This window comes from Schistocerca americana, chromosome 9, assembly GCF_021461395.2.
Source record: "Schistocerca americana isolate TAMUIC-IGC-003095 chromosome 9, iqSchAmer2.1, whole genome shotgun sequence".
In the NCBI taxonomy this organism is placed as follows: Eukaryota; Metazoa; Arthropoda; class Insecta; order Orthoptera; family Acrididae; genus Schistocerca; species Schistocerca americana.
Genome location: NC_060127.1, coordinates 74,275,925 through 74,301,345, shown reverse-complemented (window position 1 = coordinate 74,301,345; position 25,421 = coordinate 74,275,925).

Sequence of the window (25,421 nt, the reverse complement as noted above, 5' to 3'; positions counted from 1 at the left end):
CCGCGGTCGTACCGTAAACATCTGCTTTGGTTTCGCTTGCTGTTATGACGGCATCCCGCATGTCTGTTCTGTCATGCGGGATGTCGACGTCGCAGGCGGACAGAACGGACGCTGCACTGGCTGGTCCCACATGCATGCTACTGGTGAGAGATGTGGGGTTTTTCCTGGTCACGGGAGTACCTCAACATCACGCACACAGGAGACATATGTGCCGAATGTGGACGAGCGTTGTCCTGCTGAAGAATGCTACCACGGTGGTATCATGTGAGAGGAAACACAGGAGGACATAGGGTGTCCACTGAGGTGCAGTGCCTCACATCGCGCCTATGTTGAGTAAGTGACAGTAGTGGGCAGACAGCTTCAGACAGTGAGTCGCAGTTACCACATGGCGGATGCACTCTGATCCAGTACCTAGCTGCAAGTAGTTACCACAGAAAGGTGTCACCTCGTTATAGACTTTGAATTTATCAAGTGTTCAAAATATATTTTGGAAGCAAAACTGAGTTTTGTGGTTATGAAAACTGTCATTAATTATTTATAATTTGTTTATTAAGGTGAATGACGGTGTGGATACAAAGTAAGATATGAAATCAATATTGTTATCTATATTGACTAAGTCCCCATTGGCGTGAGAAGTGTGGTTGTTCAGAGAAAGTGAATTACACTCTCAGGGGAATTTTGAAATGTACAACTAGCCAGTTTATGAGACTGGAAAATCAAGAAAGATTTCATAAAAATTCTGTTATTTAAAGAGGGAGTTATTCTCATATTTGTGGAGTTCCTAAATTTGCTAATTTAGTAAATTGTTGATAAAAGCTATTAAGTTGTGACTGGTGAAATGAGAAACACGTAGGTTTTGTGTGGTTTATTACTGATATCTGCCAATGAGAGGACAGTACGTTCGCGCATTTTTTGTATACTAATGTACTGCTTTGTTAAGTCTAAAGTTTATTTTGGAGCTCAGCCACCATCGTGTTCGGATGCAGATGTCGGGCGCTCTGAATAGGTGCGGTAATTTTGCATAACAATGGTTAAAACTTGACCTTGGAGTGCCATAGGGTGGATGCGAACGTGTGAGAAAAACGAACACGTGAAATTCTGATTCTGATATGTAAACTGTGACTTTTGAATAATCAAATTCCGCGTGGCATGTTATACAAGCTGTGATTGCAAACTGGACATTCTTAGTGTTCAAAAAAATTTTCAAATGCGTGTGAAATCTTATGGGACTGAACCTAAATTATCCTAAGGACAAACACACACACACCCATGCCCGAGGGAGGGCTCGAACCTCCGCTGGGAGCAGCCGCACAGTCTATGACTGTAGCGCCTTAGACCGCTCGGCTAATTCCGCGCGGCCTTAGTGTTCAAATTTTGTAATGTTTGAGCAAACATTCAGTCATAGATGATCTGTTTCGGAATACTTTTGGTAACGGGTTCAGATAATTGACATAAGCTGGTTATTATGAGTGGCTGTGATTTCGTGTGAGTGCCAAAAGTAGATGACCAACACGGGCCTCGCAATGTTTTTGTATGAAACAAATGACAATATATCGAAGTTTTCACTCACAAGCCGGCCGGAGTGGCCGAGCGTTTCTAGGCACTACAGCCTGGAGCTGCGCGACCGCTATGGTCGCAGGTTCGAATCCTGCCTCGGGCATGGATGTGTGGGATGTCTTTAGGTTAGTTAGGTTTAAGTAGTTCTAAGTTCTAGGGGACTGATGACCTCAGAAGTTAAGTCCCATAGTGCTCAGAGCCATTTGAACCATTTTTCACTCACAAACCACCTTTCGATCAATCGCTTCATTAACCTGATACCGAAAAACGTCTGTTGCACTCGTTGGAATCATGTAATGTTACTGGTTCCACTTCACGTTTTCCACAAGAGGACCATCATTCTTTTTTAACAGGGAAGACGTGTGGATTGAACTACAGAAGGGGTAACCACCACAAGTTGAGTGAATATTATTTCTGTAAAACGAGCGCACGGAAACAGGGACTTTGCACCATAACGTATCGTTGTGGAGATAGTGTTCCCACAGTCACACTCAGCCGTGACCTGAAGCCATACTGGATGGTTCGTAAACCATGACGTCAGGTGTAACACCTCTGTGCCTCTCTAAAACATTAGAAAATGAAAAACCCATACCGAGGTCCCCACCATCTCCGCAAAAGATTGATACTGATGTGGTGCAGAACAGCGATTCGTCACTCAAGAAAATGCGACGCCATTGATGAGCAGACCATGCTTTCCAATCACGGCACCACTCCAACTGTTGGATTTACGGCAGCCTACCTGTGGCATGGCAATTCCCTGGTCGGCTGCAAGTTTCCGACCAGTGGTGTGGGCTGAGACAGGAGGCTGCACCGAGCCCATTATCTCTTACCAGAGAGGTGAGGCAGAGGTGAAGGGGGTAGGAGTGCCCGGTGGACAACACGACGATCCTGCTCTGCGGTGATCAGACGTGTCCGACCAGAACCTCGCCGGCGAGGAACTTTCGTACTTCAACTGAAATGTTCGATTCCGTACAAATTTTGGCCTGACTTGAGTTAATATTTATACTTAAATTATACACTGAAGAGCCATCGCAACTAGTTCGCCCGCCTAATATCGTGTAGGGCTCTGTGAACACGCAGATGTGCCACAACACAACGTGGCGTACACTCATGTCTGGAGTTGTGCTGGAGGGAACTGACACCATGAATCTTGGACGGGTGTCCATAAATTCATATTAGTACGAGGAGTTGGAGATCTCTGCTGAACACATTGCAAGACATTACACATATGCTCTGGGGAGTTCGGTGGCCAGCGGAAGTGTTTAAATTCAGAAGAGTATTCTTGGAGCCACTCTGTAGCAATTCTGGACGTGTGGTGTGTTGCATTGTCCTGCTGGAATTGTCCAAGTCCGTGGGAATGCACAATTGAACATGAATGGATGAAGGTGATCAGACAGGATGCTTACGTACGTATCACCTATCAAAGTCGTATCTAGACGTATCAGGGTTCCCATATCACTCTAACTGCACACCATTACAGAGCCTCCGCCAGGTTGAACAGTCCCCCTCTGGCGCGCAGGTCCATGAATTCTTGAGGTTGTCTCCATACCCGTACACGTCCATCCTCTCTATACAGTTTGAAACAACAATCATCCGACCAGGCAACGTATTTCCAGTCATCAGCAGTCCAATGTCGATGTTGACACGCCCAGGCGAAGTATAAAACTTTTTGTCGTGCATTCATCAAGGGTCCTCGCGTGCGTCTTCGGCTCCGAAAGCCCATATCGATGGTGTTTCGTTGAATGGTTCGCACGCTGTAACTTGTTGATGACCCAGCATTGAAATCAGCAACAATTTGCGGAAGGACTGCACTTTTGTTGAACGATTCTCTTCAGTCGTCGTTGGTCCCATTCTTGCAGGATCTTTTTCCGGCAGCAGCTACGAAGGAGATTTCATGTTTACTGGATTCCTGATAATCACGTTACACTCATGAAATGGTCGTACGTGAAAATCCCCTCTTCATCGCTACCTCGGAGATGCTGTGTCCCATCGCTCGTGCGCCGACTGTAATATCCCGTTTCAGACTGACTCAAATCTTGATAACCTTCCATTGTAGCAGCAGTAACAACTAAACCAGACACTTGTTGTATAGGCGTTGTCGACCGCAGCTCCGTATTCCGCCTATTTATGTATCTCTGTATTTGAATACGCATGCCTATACCAGTTTCTGTGGCACTTGAGTTACCAAAATAATATTTTCCTTATAATATAATTTTATTTTTTATATCTATCCATTACGAACATCGATATTGAACCATGAAAATTGCTAATGACGACTATTAACTTAAGCGAGTCAAAAATCACTTTTAAAGTGAGACTAATATTGTTACTCTTTAGTTTTCTTTTTTAAGTTTTCAAATTACTATCGATAATTCAGTCGACAAAGACAGGAAGCTGATAGTTTTCATATTGTCAAACCTTGCAAACTTAATTATTAATTGTTACGCACATAAAATCTCTGCACAAGTAATTATTTCCAGAAAAAAGGACGCACATTATACCTGAAATGTAATTTTAAGAAAGACGGTCATAATAAATTTCATTTAAAGTAAATCCTGTTCCAGAAGGATCTGTATGCTATGGACTTAAGACTTATAGAAGATTTAGGTGCCACACGCGCTATAATAGTTTCAGTTGTTGTCGAGGTAGGTCACTGCAACTATCAAGTTCTATTGTGTTTGGTGTTGCAGAAAATGTCAGGAATTTATGAATTTATGATGTCATACAGCCACAATATTCCAGCAATTTTCACTTGAAAAGCATAAACAGTAACCGACAATCTAGATAGCGAGACTCTCATTGCAAGATAGGTACATTTATCTGCTAATTTAATATTTCTGCCATTATAAAATTATGTAAATGTTGACAACACTTGAACATTTAAAGCAATGTAGAATATTTACTTTCTGTACATCTACGAAAGTTTTTGTACGGTAGTGAAGCATGGACTGTGGGGATAACGGAACAGAAGAGAACTGATGCATGTGAGATGTGGTGCTACTGACGAATGTTGAAAATTAGGTGGTCTGATAAGGTAAAGAATGAGCAGGTTGAGCTCAGAATCGGACCCGAAAGCAATATATGGAAAACACTGGCGAGGAGAAGGGACAGGATCATACGACATCTGTTAAGACATCAGGGAATGACTCTCATGGTACCAGAGGGAGCTGTAGAGCGCAAAAACTGTAGCGGAAGACAGAGACTGAAATATATTCAGCAAGTAATTGAGGATGTAGGTTGAGGTGCTACTCTGAGATGCAGGGTTCGGCACGGGAGAGAAAGTCGTGACGGGCTGCATCAGACCAGTCAGAAGACTGCCACCTTGCAGTGCAACATCGGGCAACTATCACACTCGAATGTTTCAGAAACCTGGATACTGCACGACTGGACCAGCCGGACAAATGGGGACCCACAATGAGGCCACTTTCAAAGTGTTTGAGGTCGCTGATAATGCTATGTCATACAAGTACGCGCCTCCGTGTCCGTCATGGTTATCGCTCAACACCTCCCGCTGTTCACGACCCTCGTATAGCCTCCCAGGCCTGGTAACAATAGACCATAGACTGAAGCGCCAAAGACACTGGAATAGGCATGCGTATTCAAATACAGAGAGATGTAAACAGGCAGAATAATGCGGTCGGCAAAGCCTATATAAGACAACAGGTGTCTGGCGCACTTTTTAGAGCGGTTAGTGCTGCTATAATGGCAGGTCATTGAGATTTAAGCGAGTCTGAACGTGGTGTTACAGTCGGCGCATGAGCGATGGGACACAGCATCTCCGGGGTAGCGATAAAGTGGAGATTTTCCCGTACGACAATTTTACGAGTGTAGTGTGAATATCAGGAATCATGAAATCTCCCACGCAGCTGCTGCCGGAAAAAGATCCTGCAAGAACGGGACCAACTACGACTGAAGACAATCGTTCAACAGAAGTGTCGCCCTTCCGCAAATTGTTGCAGATTTCAATGCCGGGCCATCAAGACAGGGACAGAAAGTTGGCTGAAACCAGACGTAAACAGTAATGAAATCCTAAACTCAGATTGGAATGTCTACCGCAGACACAGGCTGGACAGTGAAGGGGGAGGCGTTTTTATAGCGATAAGAAGTGCAATAGTATCGAAGGAAATTGACGGAGATCCGAAATGTGAAATAATTTGGGTGAAGGTCACGGTTAAAGCAGGCTCAGACATGGTAATTGGATGTCTCTATAGGTCCCCTGGGTCAGCAGTTGTTGTGGCTGAGCACCTGAAGGATAATTTGGAAAATATTTCTAGTAGATTTCCCCACCATGTTATAGTTCTGGGTGGAGATTTTAATTTGCCGGATATAGAATGGGAGGCTCAAACGTTCATAACGGGTGGCAGGGACAAAGAATCCAGTGAAATTTTTTTAAATGCTTTATCTGAAAACTACCTTGAGTTGTTAAACATAGAACCGACTCGTGGCGATAACATATTAGACGTTCTGGTGACAAACAGACCCGAACTATTTGAAACAGTTAACGCAGAACAGGGAATCAGCGATCATAAGGCGGTTACTGCATCGCTGATTTCAGCCGTAAATAGAAATATTAAAAAAGGTAGGAAGATTTTTCTGTTTAACAAAAGTGACAAAAAGCAGATTACAGAGTACCTGACGGCTCAACACAAAAGTTTTGTCTCAAGTACAGATAGTGTTGAGGATCAGTGGACAAAGTTCAAAACAATCGTACAATATGCGTTAGATGAGTATGTGCCAAACAAGATCGTAAGAGATGGAAAAGAGCCACCGCGGTACAACAACCGAGTTAGAAAACTGCTGCGGAAGCAAAGGGAACTTCACAGCAAATATAAACATAGCCAAAGCCTTGCAGACAAACAAAAATTACGCGAAGCGAAATGTAATGTGATGAGACGTTCAATGAATTCGAAAGTAAAGTTCTATGTACTGACTTGGCAGAAAATCCTAAGAAGTTTTGGCCTTACGTCAAAGCGGTAGGTGGATCAAAACAAAATGTCCAGACACTCTGTGACCAAAATCGTACTGAAATAGAGGATGACAGACTAAAGGCCGAGATACTAAATGTCTTTTTCCAAAGCTGTTTCACAGAGGAAGACTGCTCTGTAGTTCCTTCTCTAGATTGTCGTACAGATGACAAAATGGTAGATATCGAAATAAACGACAGAGGGATAGAGGAACAATTAAAATCACTCAAAAGAGGAAAGGCCGCTGGACCTGATGGGATACCAGTTCGATTTTACACAGAGTACGCGAAGGAACTTGCCCCCCTTCTTGCAGCGGTGTACCGTAGGTCTCTAGAAGAGCGTAGCGTTCCAAAGGATTGGAAAAGGGCACAGGTCATCCCCGTTTTCTAGAAGGAATGTCGAACAGATGTGCGGAACTATAGACCTATATATCTAACGTCGATCAGTTGTAGAATTTTGGAACACGTATTATGTTCGAGTATAATGACTTCTCTGGAGACTATGTAGGAATCAGCATGGGTTTCGAAAAAGAAGGTCGTGTGAAACCAACTCGCGCTATTCGTCCACGAGACTCAGAGGGCCATAGACACGGGTTCCCAGGTAGATGCCGTGTTTCTTGACATCCGCAAGGCGTTCGATACAGTTCCCCACAGTCGTTTAATGAACAAAGTAAGAGCATATGGACTATCAGACCAATTGTGTGATTGGATTGAAGAGTTCCTTAGATAACAGAACGCAGCATGTCATTTTCAATGGAGAGAAGTCTTCCGAAGTAAGACTGATTTCAGGTGTGCCGCAGGGGAGTGTCATAGGACCGTTGCTATTCACAATATACATAAATGACCTTGTGGATGACATTGGAAGTTCACTGAGGCTTTTTGCAGATGATGCTGTGGTGTATCGAGAGGTTGTAACAATGGAAAATTGTACTGAAATGCAGGAGGATCTGCAGCGAATTGACGCATGGTGCAGGGAATGGCAATTGAATAATGTAGACAAGTGTAATGTGCTGCGGATACATAGAAAGATAGATACCTCATCATTTAGCTACAAAATAGCAGGTCAGCAGCTGGAAGCAGTTAATTCCATAAATTATCTGGGAGTACGCATTAGGAGTGATTTAAAATGGAATAATCATACAAAGTTGATCGTCGGTAAAGCAGATGCCAGACTGAGATTCATTGGAAGAATCCTAAGGAAATGCAATCCGAAGACAAAGGGAGTAGGTTACAGTACGCTTGTTCGCCCACTGCTTGAATACTGCTCAGCAGTCTGGGATCCGTACCAGATAGGGTTGATAGAAGAGACAGAGAAGATCCAACGGAGAGCAGCGCGCTTCGTTACAGGATCATTTAGTAATCGCGAAAGCGTTACGGAGATGATAGATAAACTCCAGTGGAAGACTCTGCAGGAGAGACGCTCAGTAGCTTGCTACGGGCTTTTGTTAAAGTTTCGTGAAAATACCTTCACCGAAGAGTCAAGCAGTATATTGCTCCCTCCTACGTATATCTCGCGAAGAGACCATGAGGATAAAATCATAGAGATTAGAGCCCACACAGAAGCATACCGACAATCCTTCTTTCCACGAACAATACGAGACTGGAATAGAAGGGAGAACCGATAGAGGTATTCAAGGTACCCTGCGCCACATACCGTCAGGTGGCTTGCGGAGTATGAGATATAGATGTAGAAGAGTTGTTAGCGTGTGAACCATTGAAGGAAAGATCGTCGATATGGGCTTTCGTAGCCAAATGCCCGCTCATGTACCCGTGATGACTGCACGACACAAAGCTTTACGCTCCGCCCGGTCCCGTCAACACCGACATTTGGCTGTTGATGACTGGAAGCATGTTGCCTGGTCGGACGAGTGTCGTTCCAAATTGTTTGGAGCGGATGGACGTGTATGGATATGGAGACAACCTCATGTTTCCATGGACCCAGCATGTCAGCAGGGGACTGTTCAAGCTGGTGTAGACTCTTAAGTGATGTGGGGCGTGTGCAGTTGGAGTGATGTGTGTCCGTGATAGGTCTAGATACGACATTGACGGGTGACACGTCACTTCCGCTAACGTATCTGGGATGCCTTGCAATGTGTTATTTGATCTCCACCCCACGTACTATTACGGATTTATGGACAGCCCTGCAGGATTCATGGTGTTAATTTCCTCCAACGCTACTTCAGACATTAGTCCAGTTCATGCTACATCGTGTTGCGGCACTTCCGCATGTTCACGGCGGCCTGACACGATATTAGGCAAGTGTACCAGTTTCTTTGTCTCTTCACTCACTGTATGAGCAACACTAATTTACTTTGCTGGCCGTTCTACTTGTCTCAGAGAACTGCAGCTCTGATCATTGACACACCCGCCGATGGTGTGCGGGTGTCCAAAGTTACATTACCGACCGACCTGGTTTAGTTGTGCAGTGTCGTAGGGAAAACAATTTATCCACAGAAGAAGTGGAATAAAAAACGCGCGTTAGACTAATTCTTGAGTTCAGGATCGTGGGACGCTTATCTAGTGAGAAGAGATGGAGAAGACTCACCCAAGAGCTGGTGTTGCGTCACGGAATTGTTTAGTCGGTGCGAGAGCGGTACAGAAATGCTAAAGAAACTCCAGTGGCAGGCGGTACGAGATAGTGTATGGTCATATCGAAGAGGTGTACTCTTGAAAATGTGAGAGAGTACATTCGAGAAGAGCCGTGTAACGTAATACATCCCGTGATATAAGCCACGCGAAATGACTACAGCGAGAAAATCAGAGAAATCGAACTTTTGTCATCAGTCTACTGACTGGTTTGATGCAGCCCGCCACGAATTCCTTTCCTGTGCTAACCTCTTCATCTCAGAGTAGCACTTGCAACCTACGTCCTCAATTATTTGCTTGACGTGTTCCAATCTCTGTCTTCCTCTACAGTTTTTGCCCTCTACAGCTCCCTCTAGTACCATGAAAGTCATTCCCTCATGTCTTAGCAGATGTCCTATCATCCTGTCCCTTCTCCTTATCAGTGTTTTCCACATATTCCTTTCCTCTCCGATTCTGTGCAGAACCTCCTCATTCCTTACCTTATCAGTCCACCTAATTTTCAACATTCGTCTATAGCACCACATCTCAGATGCTTCGATTCTCTTCTGTTCAGGTTTTCTCACAGTCCATGTTTCACTACCATACAATGCTGTACTCCAGACGTACATCCTCAGAAATTTCTTCCTCAAATTAAGGCCGGTATTTGATATTAGTAGACTTATCTTGGCCAGAAATGCATTTTTGCCATAGCGAGTCTGCTTTTGATGTCCTCCTTGCTCCGTCCGTCATTGGTTATTTCACTGCCTAGGTAGCAGAATTCCTTAACTTCATTGACTTCGTGACCATCAATCCTGATGTTAATTTTCTCGCTGTTCTCATTTCTACTACTTCTCATTACCTTCGTCTTTCTCCGATTTACTCTCAAACCATACTGTGTACTCATTAGACTGTTCATTCCGTTCAGCAGATCATTTAATTCTTCTTCACTTTCAATCAGGATAGCAATGTCATCAGCGAATCGTATCATTGATATCCTTTCACCTTGTATTTTAATTCCACTCCTGAACCTTTCTTTTATTTCCATCATTGCTTCCTCGATGTACAGATTGAAGAGTAGGGGCGAAAGGCTACAGCCTTGTCTTACACCCTTCTTAATACGAGCACTTCGTTCTTGATCGTCCACTCTTATTATTCCCTCTTGGTTGTTGTACATATTGTGTATGACCCGTCTCTCCCTATAGCTTACCCCTACATTTTTCAGAATCTCGAACAGCTTTCACCATTTTATATTGTCGAACGCTTTTTCCAGGTCGACAAATCCTATGAAAGTGTCTTGATTTTTCTTTAGCCTTGCTTCCATTATTAGCTGTAACGTCAGAATTGCGTCTCTCGTCCCTTTACTTTTCCTAAAGCCAAACTGATCGTCACCTAGTGCATTCTCAATTTTCTTTTCCATTCTTCTGTATATTATTCTTGTAAGCAGCTTCGATGCATGAGCTGTTAAGCTGATTATGCGATAATTCTCGCACTTGTCAGCTCTTGCCGTCTTCGGAATTGTGTGGATGATGCTTTTCCGGAAGTCAGATGGTATATCGCCAGACTCATATATTCTACACACCAACGTGAATAGTCGTTTTGTTGCCACTTCCCCCATTGATTTTAGAAATTCTGGTGGAATGTTATCTATCCCTTCTGCCTTATTTGACCGTAAGTCCTCCAAAGCTCTTTTAAATTCCAATTTTAATACTGGATCCCCTATCTCTTCTAAATCGACTTCTGTTTCTTCTTCTATCACATCAGACAAATCTTCACCCTCATAGAGGCTTTCAATGTATTCTTTCCACCTATCTGCTCTCTCCTCTGCATTTAACAGTGGAATTCCCGTTGCACTCTTAATGTTACCACCGTTGCTTTTAATGTCACCAAAGGTTGTTTTGACTTTCCTGTATGCTGAGTCCGTCCTTCCGACAATCTATCTTTTTCGGTGTCTTCACATTTTTCTTGCAGCCATTTCGTCTTAGCTTCCCTGCACTTCCTATTTATTTCATTCCTCAGCGACTTGAGCAGTATGTTTTGTTAAAAACTGCAAAAACACAAACAGAAATATTAACTTGGATCTTCCGAGATACTGTCATACGATTCGAAACGTTTTAAGTATTCATAAACTGTTTATTACGTAGAATCCGCAGTTTTATTACATTGTTCGCTGACGAAGCTGTTGGGTGCAGGAAAGTTTCATCGCTGTGTTACTATCGGGAGATAGAAAATACCGAATGGCAGTTGTTCCTTAAATGTGGCCCGCTACAATGCAATCTGCTTTAAGAAGACAAGAAACACTGAACTGGCAGGTTAGCGGTACGTAGCTCCTTCGCTATCATAGTTAAGGAGGGCGTATCCGTACCATCTTTTTGGGTGTGAGTGTGTCTTTCGCGGTTCTTCTCACAACCAGCCAAATAATAGGCGGTAGTGGAGCAGAGAGGGTCTCATTTTGGGAACAAAAGCAGATTTTACAGTTTTGTTTAAAATTGAAATTATGAAATTATGTATACGATGGACATGCAATAATTAAAGCGACAAGTTGACGGAGGAATGAAATACTTAGTCAAAGTTTTGTACTTTCGTGACTTTAGGTTGGCATCACTGGGATGAGTTGAGAACAGCTGACAGACGAAATCTATTTTGTTTATAGTCTCAACAATATTGCATTTAACGATGGCGTATCCACATCAGGTTTCCACATTATTTGAACGAAGTTCATTAATCCTCTTTTTGGCTTTGTGAAGGTGAAAATCCGACTACAATCTTTTCTCGAATGATTTTACAGTACGGTGAAAGTTGCGTGAAACGCGGTAGATTTTATAAGTGGGTAGAAGAGTTCAAAAACAGTTGAATCTCAGTGACTGACGCGCAAGGTGTGGCCCTGCCTGTTTGAACTTTCAGCTTCTTGTCTTGATGCCCTCATCGACGAAATTATTCGCTAAGTCCGACGTGTTACATTTGTACATACAGCAGGAACATTTCCAGCAAGTGTTGACACAGTTAATAAAGTCGCGGATCGTACTGCCACACGACACTGCTCACGTTCACCCCGTCCTGCTGGCCCAATAAACCATTGAAAAATGTGGTTAGGAGGTACTACCTCATCATGCCTACAGTCCAGTTTTGGCTCCCTCGGATTTTCATTTGTTTGGTACATTCAAGGAGGCATTACGTGAAAAAAAAATCAGCAATAGTGAGCAGGTCAAAGTGGGAAAGTGGCTCAAACAACACGCAAAGCCTTCTTTGGATCAGGTATACGAAACTTATGTCTTAGTTCGGACAGGTATATTAATATTGGTGGTGATTATGTTGAGAAGTAGTAAAAGTCTCGTTTTGTAAACATCCACAGTTTTTCGACATAAATTTGTCTTTTTAATTATTAAATGTCCCTCTTGTATACACCGGTTGCGGCAGTCTGTGAAACTGTCTGCGTCTGACCGTATGCCAAACAGTTTGTGCGAGGTAGAGTTTAAATTATGTCTTCAGCGGGTGTGTATGAGGTCCAGAGTTGGTGGTAATTATCATATGGCAACAAAACATGGTAAATACGCTAATGCGTTAATGGCGAACCGATTTACACGGGAAAAAATAAATTCTCATTGTGGCCACCACGAACATATATTGCGCTGTAAATGCAAGAAAGCCGCACAGAAATATTTCCATATGTAATGGATTACAAACGGGACGTGGGCAGAAAAGATCAAACAACTGAGAAAGGCGCAATGTTGATTTTATTATTAGCTGCCGCTCACACAGTTGTTCGGTACTAGCAGTAGCGACCTCGGTGGAAGACTAAAGTCCAGTTGAGTGTCATATCCCTATGTGCTACTATGCAGAATATGGGACATTGGGATTTGAAATGGATGTCACGATGTACCTCCTATGTGTATGAGTCTGACTACTGGCGTAATTATGCGAGTTTCTGTAATACACAACTCTGGTGTTTATCAGCTGTTCTCCTGCTGTCAAGGTGGTACTCACAGATCTATACAAATATTGTTCTCTATTCGCTACATTTGAAACAATTCCCATAGGCCGTACAAAGAAAATTTTATTCTTAATTTAGATACATAGTAAGTAATGTGGACTCGAGCGTACCAACGATTTAATATTTTATTATCGTGGTAACAGTAGGACTTGTATAATACCAGGGTCTATCCTGTGTTTCATTTTCATCTTGTTTACCCGATTTCGTATACTCTGTAAATTTTATTTTATGTCGAAGCAGTCCTTTGTTAGTCCTACATTACATCGTACAAGGGTACGACTTAATTTCTACCCCATTACTTGTCAAAAGCAGTTGTAATATGACATTTCCTGTGATTAATTAGCTGAATGGGCAAGTTCCGAAAGCCAATAACTTTAGAAGAAAGAAAAACAACGCAAGTGGTTTCGTGTCTGATGATGAAGATGAAGTAACTGTTCTCTTGGTCTACGTATTATCTCCATTTTCTTAAGATACAGAAGGAGCTGCCTAGCTTAATGTGGTGTAATTTTCTGTTCTTCCAAGAACAAAGAGTCCAGGCGGAAGTAAAGATGTAGGGGCGGATCATTAGTCGAGGTTGGATAGATCAGTCAGTTCACACGAAGACACAACTCGGTGTGGGAGGAATATCCAGCGGTAAACTGAACAAGAGTCTGGAGAAATATTAGCAATCTTATACTCAATAGTACCCGCACAGCACGTCATTGTAAACGCAAAGGCCCCGAAGCGTGCAAACTGCGCAAGATTACATTAGAGCAGTAGTTCTCACCCTGGGGGTATCTACCCTCGGACGGGTAAAATGAAATTTTCTGAGGGGTAAAAACTAAACGATTCGATTCTGTTTCAGTCACGAAACTAAATTATTTTTGAGAGACATTACTGTCATCGTAATTCTGTAAGACTAAAATACTGATTATATAAGTTATCAATAATTACTTTTTCTCAATTCACAGTATTAATGCGGTCAATGTTACAGGTTACTCACACAGTCCACCCAGTACACACTTATCTTCTGCTTTCTCCCGTACATCGCTGATGCCAACAGTGACACATATTCGTAACAAACGCTAAATGCCTCAAGAAAATGTCTTCTTCAGGTTGTAGATAATACATGCAGTAGTCCAAAAATGGTTGGTTGGTTCAAATGGCTCTGAGCACTATAGGACTCAACTGCTGAGGTCATTAGTCCCCTAGAACTTAGAACTAGTTAAACCTAACTAACCTAAGGACATCACAAACATCCATGCCCGAGGCAGGATTCGAACCTGCGACCGTAGCGGTCTTGCGGTTCCAGACTGCAGCGCCTTGAACCGCACGGCCACTTCGGCCGGCCCAAAAATGGTTCATTACTCACTTCGAAACACATAAATAAATTAATCGACACCACGACACAGCAGTAACTACATAAGGGCTACTATAGTGCTGTACACAGTGTTCTTAATCACACAAAGCATTAACGGCCTGAAGTCTTCAAATTTCTGTCAGTTCAGAAGTGAGGAGTGCAGCAATGAAGTGATTTACGAGTAGTAAGCATAGTGGACACATCTGAACTTGTTTGATTTTAAATGGGGTTGCAGTGTGCAGCCCAAGCAAGTGCCGCATTGGAGAGCAGTAATGCAGGCGAAGTATGTTCTGTAACAAGTGTCTACCCTCACAGTGGATAGTTAGTTTTCTTATCTGAGAAGGAGTTATGGAGAGCAGTTGCGATCCACGACGAATCCCTTCGTCATTCATTCTAACACACACACAAACTAAACATCATTCATCTTTCATCATTTTAAAAATAGAAGTGTTCCAAGGAAAGTCTTTCATTCTAAAGTTTAATTAGATGGTAAAGTAGGTTCAATATGGCTCTGACCACTATGGGACTTAACATCTGAGGTCATCAGTCCCATAGGACTTAGAACCACTTAAACCTAATTAACCTAAGGACATCACACACATCCATGCCCGAGGCAAGATTCGAACCTGCGACCGTAGCGGTCGCGCGGTTCCAGACTGAAGCGCCTAGAACCGCTCGGCCACAACGTCCGGCAGAAAGTTGGTGATAATGTTGAGTAGGGGGAGGGGTAACAGACGGCAGGGGAGGGGGGGAAAAGAGCGGGGGTATTAGCAAATGTCTAAGAAAGATTGGGGACCACTGCATTGGAACTTATTCGCCGCTGCCATTACTACCATTTAACAAACTTTGCAAATTCTGCAGAGAACAATTCTAGACCTGGAATCGGTCTAAAAAAAGCTGGCGACCATTACTAGCACTACAGGTACTACCATAACACTTAAAGGCGCACTTCAACCAGACTAGCAATTTTTCGTGAAACAGAAAACAACAGCTACGTTCGCATAGTTCGCATAGTTTTCTAACGAAGACCAACAATACGAATACAAATCAATATGTCTAATAATAGTGTTTCGATAATTATACGGGGTGACTCCGCGATGATGTTACAAAGATTCAGGGATGATGGAGAAGGGAATATGTATAGATTTGTGATGAAGGGGTCTTGGTTAGGAAACGGCCAAGTCGAAAGTTGTAAGCGGCAATCATTGTGAGGAATACCATGTAACACTACTGTTCTTAAGTTTGTTGGATAGGTGACTTTCAGAGGCGGTGGCATGGATCAAAACAAGAAGAAAAATGTCTATCAAACATGGGCTGTAATATGCGTACCTTAAGAGCCATCAACACTTACTCATCTTCGGTATTGCGAAACACATCTCTTCTACCGGCCAAGTGCTCATTGTTGTTAAGGTACGCATTTTAGATCCTATCTTTAAAAATGGGTCTGAGCACTTTGGGACTTAACATCTATGGTCATCAGACCCCTAGAACTTAGAACTACTTAAACCTAACTAACCTAAGGACATCACACAACACCCAGTCATCACGAGGCAGAGAAAATCCCTGACCCCACCGGGAATCGAACCCGGGAACCCGGTCCTATGTTTACTACAAATTTCTGTTTCTTGTTTTGGTCCATATACCACCCCGTACCTTACAGTCTTAACAACAGCACTGGTACGTGTATCAGAACGATTTTCGCCTATAGCTTTCGACTCGGTCGGTTCTGCATCAGACTCCCTTACCTCAAACTGATACATTTACTCTTCTGCATCATTCCTGAAAGTCTGTAGCATCTTCCGGGAAATATCCTGTATAATAGATGGGTAGTATAATGTTTGAAGCAGTACAAAGCACAGATCATTCGTTCAAAATGTTGTGCACTGAACTTTGCCGTAAGGAAGTGACAGTGTTTACCAACAGAGTTGCGAAGAAGTACGCATTTATTTTAATTAATTTGGTATAAAAATTTATGTTTTTGAAAATATTTATCCGGAGCACTCTAATTTCGACAGAAGTTAAAAATTTTTTTAGAAGTGTTGACTTGTTTTGGCTTACAATTTTATACTCTTCGTTAAGAAAATAAGATATTTTTTTGAAATTTAAATTAAAGCGTGAAGAATTTAACCTTTTGGTTGTAGAGAAGGAAAGTAAAGCCATTGAAGCCAGGTCATGACAGTATGAAAAAACAAGTAGTCTTGGTGCCGTGATTATTTTTTTTATTTCCCAGTGACACGTTTCACCTTTATTTAGGCATTTTCGGATTGGCTGACATTTGGTAGCGATGGGGTACACGCGATACCGTGCATAAAATATCGCAGTAGTTACATACTCCTCGTCAAAGCTTTACATACTCTGCGTGTCCTCCTCATTACGGCATATGGTGCAGTCCAACGGGATCTGGCCAACACTTAGACTAGTCATGGGGGCCTTGTACGTTTACATATCCAATGTGATGTGTGCAACCAGAACATGCGCTACGTCTGCGGTATGTTTACGATGTAAAAGCGTTACGGTAGGCCTGATCCTGTTTGGTTTGCATTGGACTCCGCCACATGACGTAATGAGGACACCGGACCCCCTTTGAGAAGGGGAATTTACCTGCTGGGACATTTTATGCGCTGTATCTCATGTACCCAACGCTACCAAACATCAGCCAATCCGAAGATGCCTAAATAAAGATAAAATGCGTCATGGGAAACAATTTTAACACTGTAAACAAGACTGATTGTTTCATGAATGAAATATTCACGCTACAGCGGAGTGTGCACTTATATGAAACATCCTGGCAGATTAAAACTGTGTGCGGGACCGAGACTCGAACTCGGGACCTTTGCCTTTCGCGGGCAAGTGCTCTACCAAGTGAGCTACCCAAGCACGACTCACGCCCCGTCCTCACAGCTTTAATTCCGCCAGTACCTCGTCTCCTACCTTCCAAACTTCACAGAAGCTCTCCTGATTGTTTCTTGTTGCTGTACTAACCCCGTTATGAACTGGAAAAAGGTCGAGAAGGATTGTAAAAAAGACAAACGTGGCAGACCACTGTTCTTGTGATACGCAAAGGACTCAGGTTCGAGTCATGGTTCGGCAAACAGTTTTGATCAACAAACAAGTTTCAGTTTTCACAATTTCCATTTCTGTCTTCCTGCATAATGAGTTTCTATTTTTGGCGACCCTGACAGGAAGCGAGCGTACAATTCCCGATCACACACGGCTGAGCGGTCCTTATCTCCCGGTGCCTTCAGCGCCACGAAGCGTTGTCGCAGAGTTCTTTGCACCGGGATGCGAACCGCGGACCGCCGGCCGCACAGACGGAGACGAGCGCGCCGTGTAGCCGCAGAGACAGGACAGGCGAGCGAGCGAGCCCCCATGTTTAATGCATGAGCCGAGATGGAATCGCGGACCGAGTGCGCGCGCCCTCTCTAAGTGTATTTTAATTCAAATGAAATTCACCGTGAGCGCTTTACATAATAATACGGCGAGTATTACTGAGTAAATGATTAACATCAGCGCGCCGTCACGACGCGGCGGCGCCGCGCGCTGACTGGACACAAACTCGCGGCCCGGTAGTCGCCGGCGCTGGCTGGGTCGCGGGCCGGACGCCTTTCTGGTTCTGCCCGTGCGTGGGAGGGCCGGGTTGCTGACCTGCGGGGGTCTGTCCCTCCCTCCCTCTGTCTGTCTGTCTGTCCGACTGTCGCTCATCTCTGCCGTGCTCGTAGACTCTGCGGCAGCATCGAGATGGGTGAGGGCCAGACTGCGCCGCAACGCCACGGTGTCTGCTACCATCTGTGCACCGAAAACGTTCAGTCTGACAGAAGACGTTCCCAGCTGCGGCATCGACTTTCAGAAACCATCTGTACCGTGATACACGTTAAGGTCCCAGATGTCACACCCTGCAGGCTTGCCCCTGGTGGGCCCTCGTTTGCGAATAGCTAACGAAGCAAATAATGGGAATTTTACGTGGCGTTAAATATCGTTGAAAAAGTTATGTAATGGATAGGGTAGGGTCCTTAGGTATTTTAAATCTTTTTATTTCTAAATATTTATACAAATGACTTCGATCATTATTTTTATTCAGTTAATTGGTTTAAATGCAATTTTCTATTTCTGTTTCTTTTTTAATAATCGTCCTATGACGAGGCGTGTTGCAATCCGTCGAAATGAGGTAATGTCCATCCGCTCTACCACAACAACTCCCTAACAACCTTGTGCCCAGAATAGGAGCACTTTGCAGAGCATGCATTGCCGTCCGTAGTGGTCACGCACCCTAATGAGCATGATGTGCCGCTTCTTGTATTGCCCTGGGCCCGTCATAGATCGCGTGACCTGTCATTGAATAAAAATGTTATTTCTGTCAGTCTCATTACGTTTCTCTTTCAGTTACTTTACTTACTATACTGTAACAGTTCTTTCTATCTACGGTCCAACTTTCATCGAACTACACAACTGGCCATTAAAATTGCTACACCATGAAGAAATGCAGATGATAAACGGGTATTCATTGGACAAATATGTTATACTAGAACTGACATCTGATTACATTTTCACTCAATTTGGGTGGATAGATCCTGATTCAATAACAACCACCTCTGGCCGTAACAACAGAGCTTGGATGGCGTGTACAGGTACAGATGCTAATGCAGCTTCAACACGATACCACAGTTGATCGAGAGTAGTGACTGGCGTATTGTGACGAGCCAGTTGCTCGCCCACCATTGACCAGACGTTTTCAGCTGGTGAGAGATCTGGAGAATGTGTTGGCCAGGGCAGCAGACGAACAATTTTCTGTATCCAGAAAGACCCAGACAGGACGTGCAACATGCGGTCGTGCATTATCCTGCTGAAATGTAGAGTTTCGCAGCGATCGAATGAAGGGTAGAGCCACAGGTCGTAACCCATCTGAAATGTAACGTCCACTGTTCAAAGTGCCGTCATAGCGAACAAGAGGTGACCGATACGTGTAACCAATGGCAACCCCATATCATCACGCTGGGTGACACGCCAGTAAGGCGATGACGAATACACGCTGTCAGTGTGCGTTCACCACGATGTCGCCAAATACGGATGCGACCACCATGATGCTGTAAACAGAGCCTGGATTCATCCGAAAAAATAACGTTTTGCCATTAGTGCACCGAGGTTCGTCGTTGAGTACTCCATCACAGGCGCTCCTGTCTGTGATGCAGCGTCAAGGGTAACCGCATCCATGGTCTCCGACCCGATAGTTCATGCTGCTGCAAATGTCGTCGACCTGTTCGTGCAGATAGTTGTTGTCTTGCAAATATTCCCCACCTGTTGACTCAGGGGTCGAGACGCGGCTGCACCATCCGTTACAGCCATGCGGATAAGATACCTGTCATCTCGACTGCCAGTGATACGAGGCCGTTGGGATCCAGCACGGCGTTCCGTATTACCCTCCCGAACCCACCGATTCCATATTCTGCGAACAGTCATTGGATCTCGACCAACGCGAGCAGCAATGTCGCGATACGATAAACTGCAATCGTAGTAGGCTACAATCCGACCTTTATCAAAGTCTTAAACGTGATGGTACGCATTTCTCCTCCTCACACGAGGCATCACAGCAACGTTTCACCAGGCAACGCCGGTCAACTGGTGTTTGTGTATGAGAAATCGGTTGAAAACTTTCCTCATGTCATCAAGTTGTAGGTGTCGCCACCGGCGCCAACCTTGTGTGAATGCTCTGAAAAGCTAATCATTTGCATATCACAGCATCTGCTTCCTGTCGGTTAGATTTCGCGTCTGTAGCACGTCATCTTCATGGTGTAGCAATTTTAATGGCCAGTAGTGTACTTCTTTAAATCATTTTTTTTTTCACTCGGATTTTTATTTAATGTGAACCAAATTACATTTTTTATAATATTCAAGTATTTGAAAATTCCGATCTATCGGTTAAAAACAAAAGACGAAATAATCTTTTTATACCGACAATGCAGTGGTGTCAAAAATGTATGTTAGTTACAAGATGTGTTTTTTTAATGTTAATCGTCATAGAAACATTTCAAACATATCATAAATTCTTATTGCATTACAGACAAAGTAACGCAGATGAAGATTTAACTAAAAAAGGGATTATAAGTAAAACGAAACAAGCAAAATAAGGAATACAAATTATGACTACAATAAATGTTTAAATGTGTGTGAAATCCTATGGGACTTAACTGCTAAGGTCATCAGTCCCTAAGCTTACACACTACTTAACCTAAAGTATCCTGAGGACAGACACACACACCCATGCCCGAGGGAGGGCTCGAACCTCCGCCGGGACCAGCCGCACAGTCCATGACTATGGCTGCAATAACACGGATGGAAAAATAGGACGATAAACGAAAGAAATTAAACAAAAATTAATACATAAAATTAATTAATAACACATCAACAAAGATTTCAAGGGGAAAAGAATGACAGGAAGAAGGATGAGAACAAATGAAAAATTTCATATAAAAATGGCGCTGAGCACCATGGGACTCAACATCGGGGGTCATCAGTCACCTAGAACTTAGGACTACTTAAACCTAACTAACCTAAGGGTATCACACACATCCATGACCGAGGCAGGATTCGAACCTGCGACCGTAGCGGTCGCGCGGTTCCAGATTGAAGCGCCTAGAATCGCTCGGCCATTTCGGCCGGCAAAAATTTCATATAATGATAAAAACAATTTCAGAAAGCATCAGAAATAAAAAATTACATTTAAACATAGTAATTGAATAGAATAGTAATCAAAGTTACTTCGACACAAATTTAAAAAAAAAGGTTTTCAAATAAATAATAAATGTCGTGTGACTAGGGTCTCCCGTCAGGTCGACCGTTCGCCTGGTGCAAGTCTTTCGATTTGACGCCACTTCGGCGACTTGCGCGTCGATGGGGATGAAATGATGATGGTTAGGACAACACAACACCCAGTCCCTGAGAGGAGAAAATCTCCGACCCAACCGGGAATCGAACCCGGGCCCTTAGGATTGTCTCAGGTACCGGGGGCGGACAGGTTTCCGAATTACCTGATGAGATTTAAACCCATGACGTTGTGAATGCTTTATCCTATCCATTACACTACGCAAACATTCATTACGATGTTACTTTTTTGACGCTGTTGAGCGTTACGCAAAATTCCGAAATTTTTTTCGTTAATTACACGCAATCGAGGACCCACCTGGATGAATGGCTGCAGTGGGTGATACCTGGGGCCCTAACGTACGTCACCGAATAAATCATCATCATCATTTAAGACTGATTATGCCTTTCAGCGTTGAGTCTGGAGCATAGTCCCCCTTATAAAATTCCTCCATGATACCCTATTCAGTGCTAACATTGATGCCTTTTCTGATGTTAAGCCTATTACTTCAAAATCATTCTTAACCGAATCCAGGTACCTTCTCCTTGGTCTACTCCCACTCCTCCTACTCTCTACTGCTGAACCCATGAGTCTCTTGAATAACCTTGCTTCTCCCATGCGTGTAACATGCCCCCACCATCTAAGCCTGTTCACCCTGACTGCTACATCTATAGAGTTCATTCCCAGTTTTTCTTTGATTTCCTCATTGTGGACACCCTCCTGCCATTGTTCCCATCTACTAGTACCTGCAATCATCCTAGCTACTTTCATATCCGTAACCTCAACCTTATTGATAAGGTAACCTGAATCCACCCAGCTTTCACTCCCATACAACAAAGTTGGTCGAAAGATTGAACGGTGCACAGATAACTTAGTCTTGGTACTGACTTCCTTCTTGCAGAAGAGACTAGATCGTAGCTGAGTGCTCACTGCATTAGCTTTGCTACACCTCGCTTCCAGTTCTTTTACTATGTTGCCATCCTGTGAGAATATGCATCCTAAGCACTTGAAACCGTCCACCTGTTCTAACTTTGTTCCTCCTATTTGGCACTCAATACGTTTATATCTCTTTCCCACTGACATTACTTTCGTTTTGGAGATGCTAATTTCATACCATAGTCCTTATATTTCTGATCTAGCTCTGAAATATTACATTGCAAACTTTCAATCGAATCTTCCATCACAACTAAGTCATCCGCATATGCGAGACTGCTTATTTTGCGTTCACATATCTTAATCTCACCCAGCCAGTTTATTGTTTTCAACATATGATCCATAAATAATATGAACAACAGTGGAGACAGGTTGCAGCCTTGTATTACCCCTGAAACTACTCTGAACCATGAACTCAATTTACCGTCAACTCTAACTGCTGCCTGACTATCCATGCAAAGACCTTTAATTGCTTGTAAAAGTTTGCCTCCTATTCCATAATCTTGTAGAACAGACAATAACTTCCTCCTAGGAACCCGGTCATATGCCTTTTCTAGATCTATAAAGCATAGATACAATTCCCTGTTCCACTCATAACACTTCTCCATTATTTGCCGTAAGCTAAAGATCTGGTCCTGACAACCTCTAAGAGGCCTAGACCCACACTGATTTTCATCCAATTGGTCCTCAACTAATACTCGCACTTTCCTTTCAACAATACCTGAGAAGATTTTACCCACAACGCTGATTAAAGAGATACCTCTGTAGTTGTTACAATCTTTTCTGTTTCCATGTTTAAAGATTGGTGTGATTACTGCTTTCGTCCAGTCTGACGGAACCTGTCCTGACTCCCACGCCATTTCAATTATCCTGTGTAGCCATTTAAGACCTGACATTCCACTGTATTTGATGAGTTCCGACTTAATTTCATCCACCCCGGCCGCTTTATTGCACTGCAATATATTGTCCATTATCTCAACTTCCTCACATGTGATTCTATTTCCATCATCATTCCTATCCCATTGTATATCGAAATCTAAAACATTACTGATCGTATTTTCACCTACATTGGGCAACTCTTCAAAATATTCCCTCCATCTGCGCAAGGCATCAACAGGATTCACCAGCAGTTTTCCTGACATGTCCAAAATACTTGTCATTTCCTTCTTACCTCCCTTTCGAAGGCTGCTAATTACACTCCAGAATGGTTTCCCAGCAGCTTGACCAAATAAATGGTGTCAAAAAAATGTTTCAAATGGCACTAAGCACTATGGCTACAGTGAACCATCCGTTTCCATGTGAGAATGTGTCGTTAATGTCCAAGCTAAAATTAAGAGAACATCCAAAAAATACACACGGTCCATCCTAGACTTAGAACTACTTAAACCTAACTAACCTAAGGACATCACACACATCCATGCCCGAGGCAGGATTCGAACCTGGGACCGTAGCAGCAGCGCGGTTCCGGGCTGATGCGCCTAGAACCACTCGGCCACAGCGGCCGGCTCGCGTATCGTGTCCCTATTATTTTTTTTATTATTTTTTTAATTGGTCGTTCCACCTTCTATCAATCCTAGGTATTTCACGATAGTCACTCCTCGCAAGGATTCTTCGACATCATTGTCCTCATATAATATTGTGGATTACGTCCCTCGCTGATGCACAGTACATTCATTTACCTTGAGGATCGACATCAGTCTCTGCACCAGTAATCGATCCTCCCTACGGTCTCCTCCAAAAAATCGTAACACCTCACGCACACACAAATGTCATACAAACAAATGTAAATCCACCTGATTATGAGAGGTTCTTTGAAACATGTCGTGGAGATAAATAAACAGTGACTAGTAACTGTAAACTTGTTCCAGAATGAGATTTTCACTCTGCAGCGGAGTGTGCGCTGATATGAAACATCCTGGAGATTAAAACTACGTGCCGGACCGAGACTCGAACTCGGGACCTCTGCCTTTCGCGGGCAAGTGCTCTACCATCCATCTTTTTTTTTTTTTCATTCTGTTCGTTGTTGATCGTTGTGTTTGGTCGTTGCGGACGTCACATGACATCCGGACAAGTTCGTTTGTTGATCCTTCCACTCAGTTTTTTTATTTTTTTTTTTATTTTTTTTTATTACAGAGGCCAATCAGCTCTATGACCGAACGCGCTGAGCTACCGTGCCGGCGTCTACCATCTGAGCTACCCAAGCACGACTCACGCCCCGTCCTCACAGCTTTACTTCCGCCAGTTTGAGTCTCGTGCCGGCACACAGTTTTAATCTTCCAGGAAGTTTCAGTAAACTTGTTGTTTCATTTAATGTCAATAACAGTCACGGTAAAGCCTAACCTAAAATGTTCTCATTTAAAGTTCAACCTTCAACTAAGTTTTAAATTGATTTATGATTTTACGGTGTTGGTGCAATTACATATTACGTTCTTGTATAACGTGTTAAACGAGCTGATTATGTATCATTTACATGTACAGGGTGAAGAAAAAATGCTGTACTCTGCGGTCGGCATGCAATTTCTCATCCCAGTTCAAGACAGAAGTGTATGTAGCAAAATATAGTCCCGTTAGTAGGATCAACAGAAATGTTATTTAAAAAAAGAGGCGCCGGCGACGTTTTGACTGCGTGCAGCGTGGCGTAGGATAGGTAACACGAACGCTGTGTTCCATTAGCTCAGTGAGATGAGGCAATGCAGCGGCGAACAGAAACGCAAACTCGCCGATGTTTGACTCGCTTTGGCGCCAAATATATATTTTTCCTGTTAAAGCATTAAATTGTATACAGTTTGCATTATTATAGTTTATATTATTATCATGTGCAAAGAAATTATGTTACAGAAAGATGCCGAAGAAATTTTGAAAATTTGTGGTGAAGTCTTACGGGACCAAAATGCTGAGGACATCGGTACCTAAGCTTACACACTACTTAATCTAACTTAAACTAACTTATGCTAAGGACAACAAACACACCCCTGCCCGAGGGCGGAGTCGAACCTCCGACGGGGATAGCCGCGCGAGTCGTTACAAGGTGCCCAAGACCACGCGGCTACCCCGCGCGGCGATGTCGAAGATTAAGTGGACTGCCAGGGTAAGGAACGAGGAGATATCCTGCAGAATCGCTAAGGAAAGGAATACATGGAACACACTGATAAGAAGAATGGACAGGGTGACATGGCATGCCGGCCGCTGTGGCCGAGCGGTTCTAGGAGCTTCACTCCGG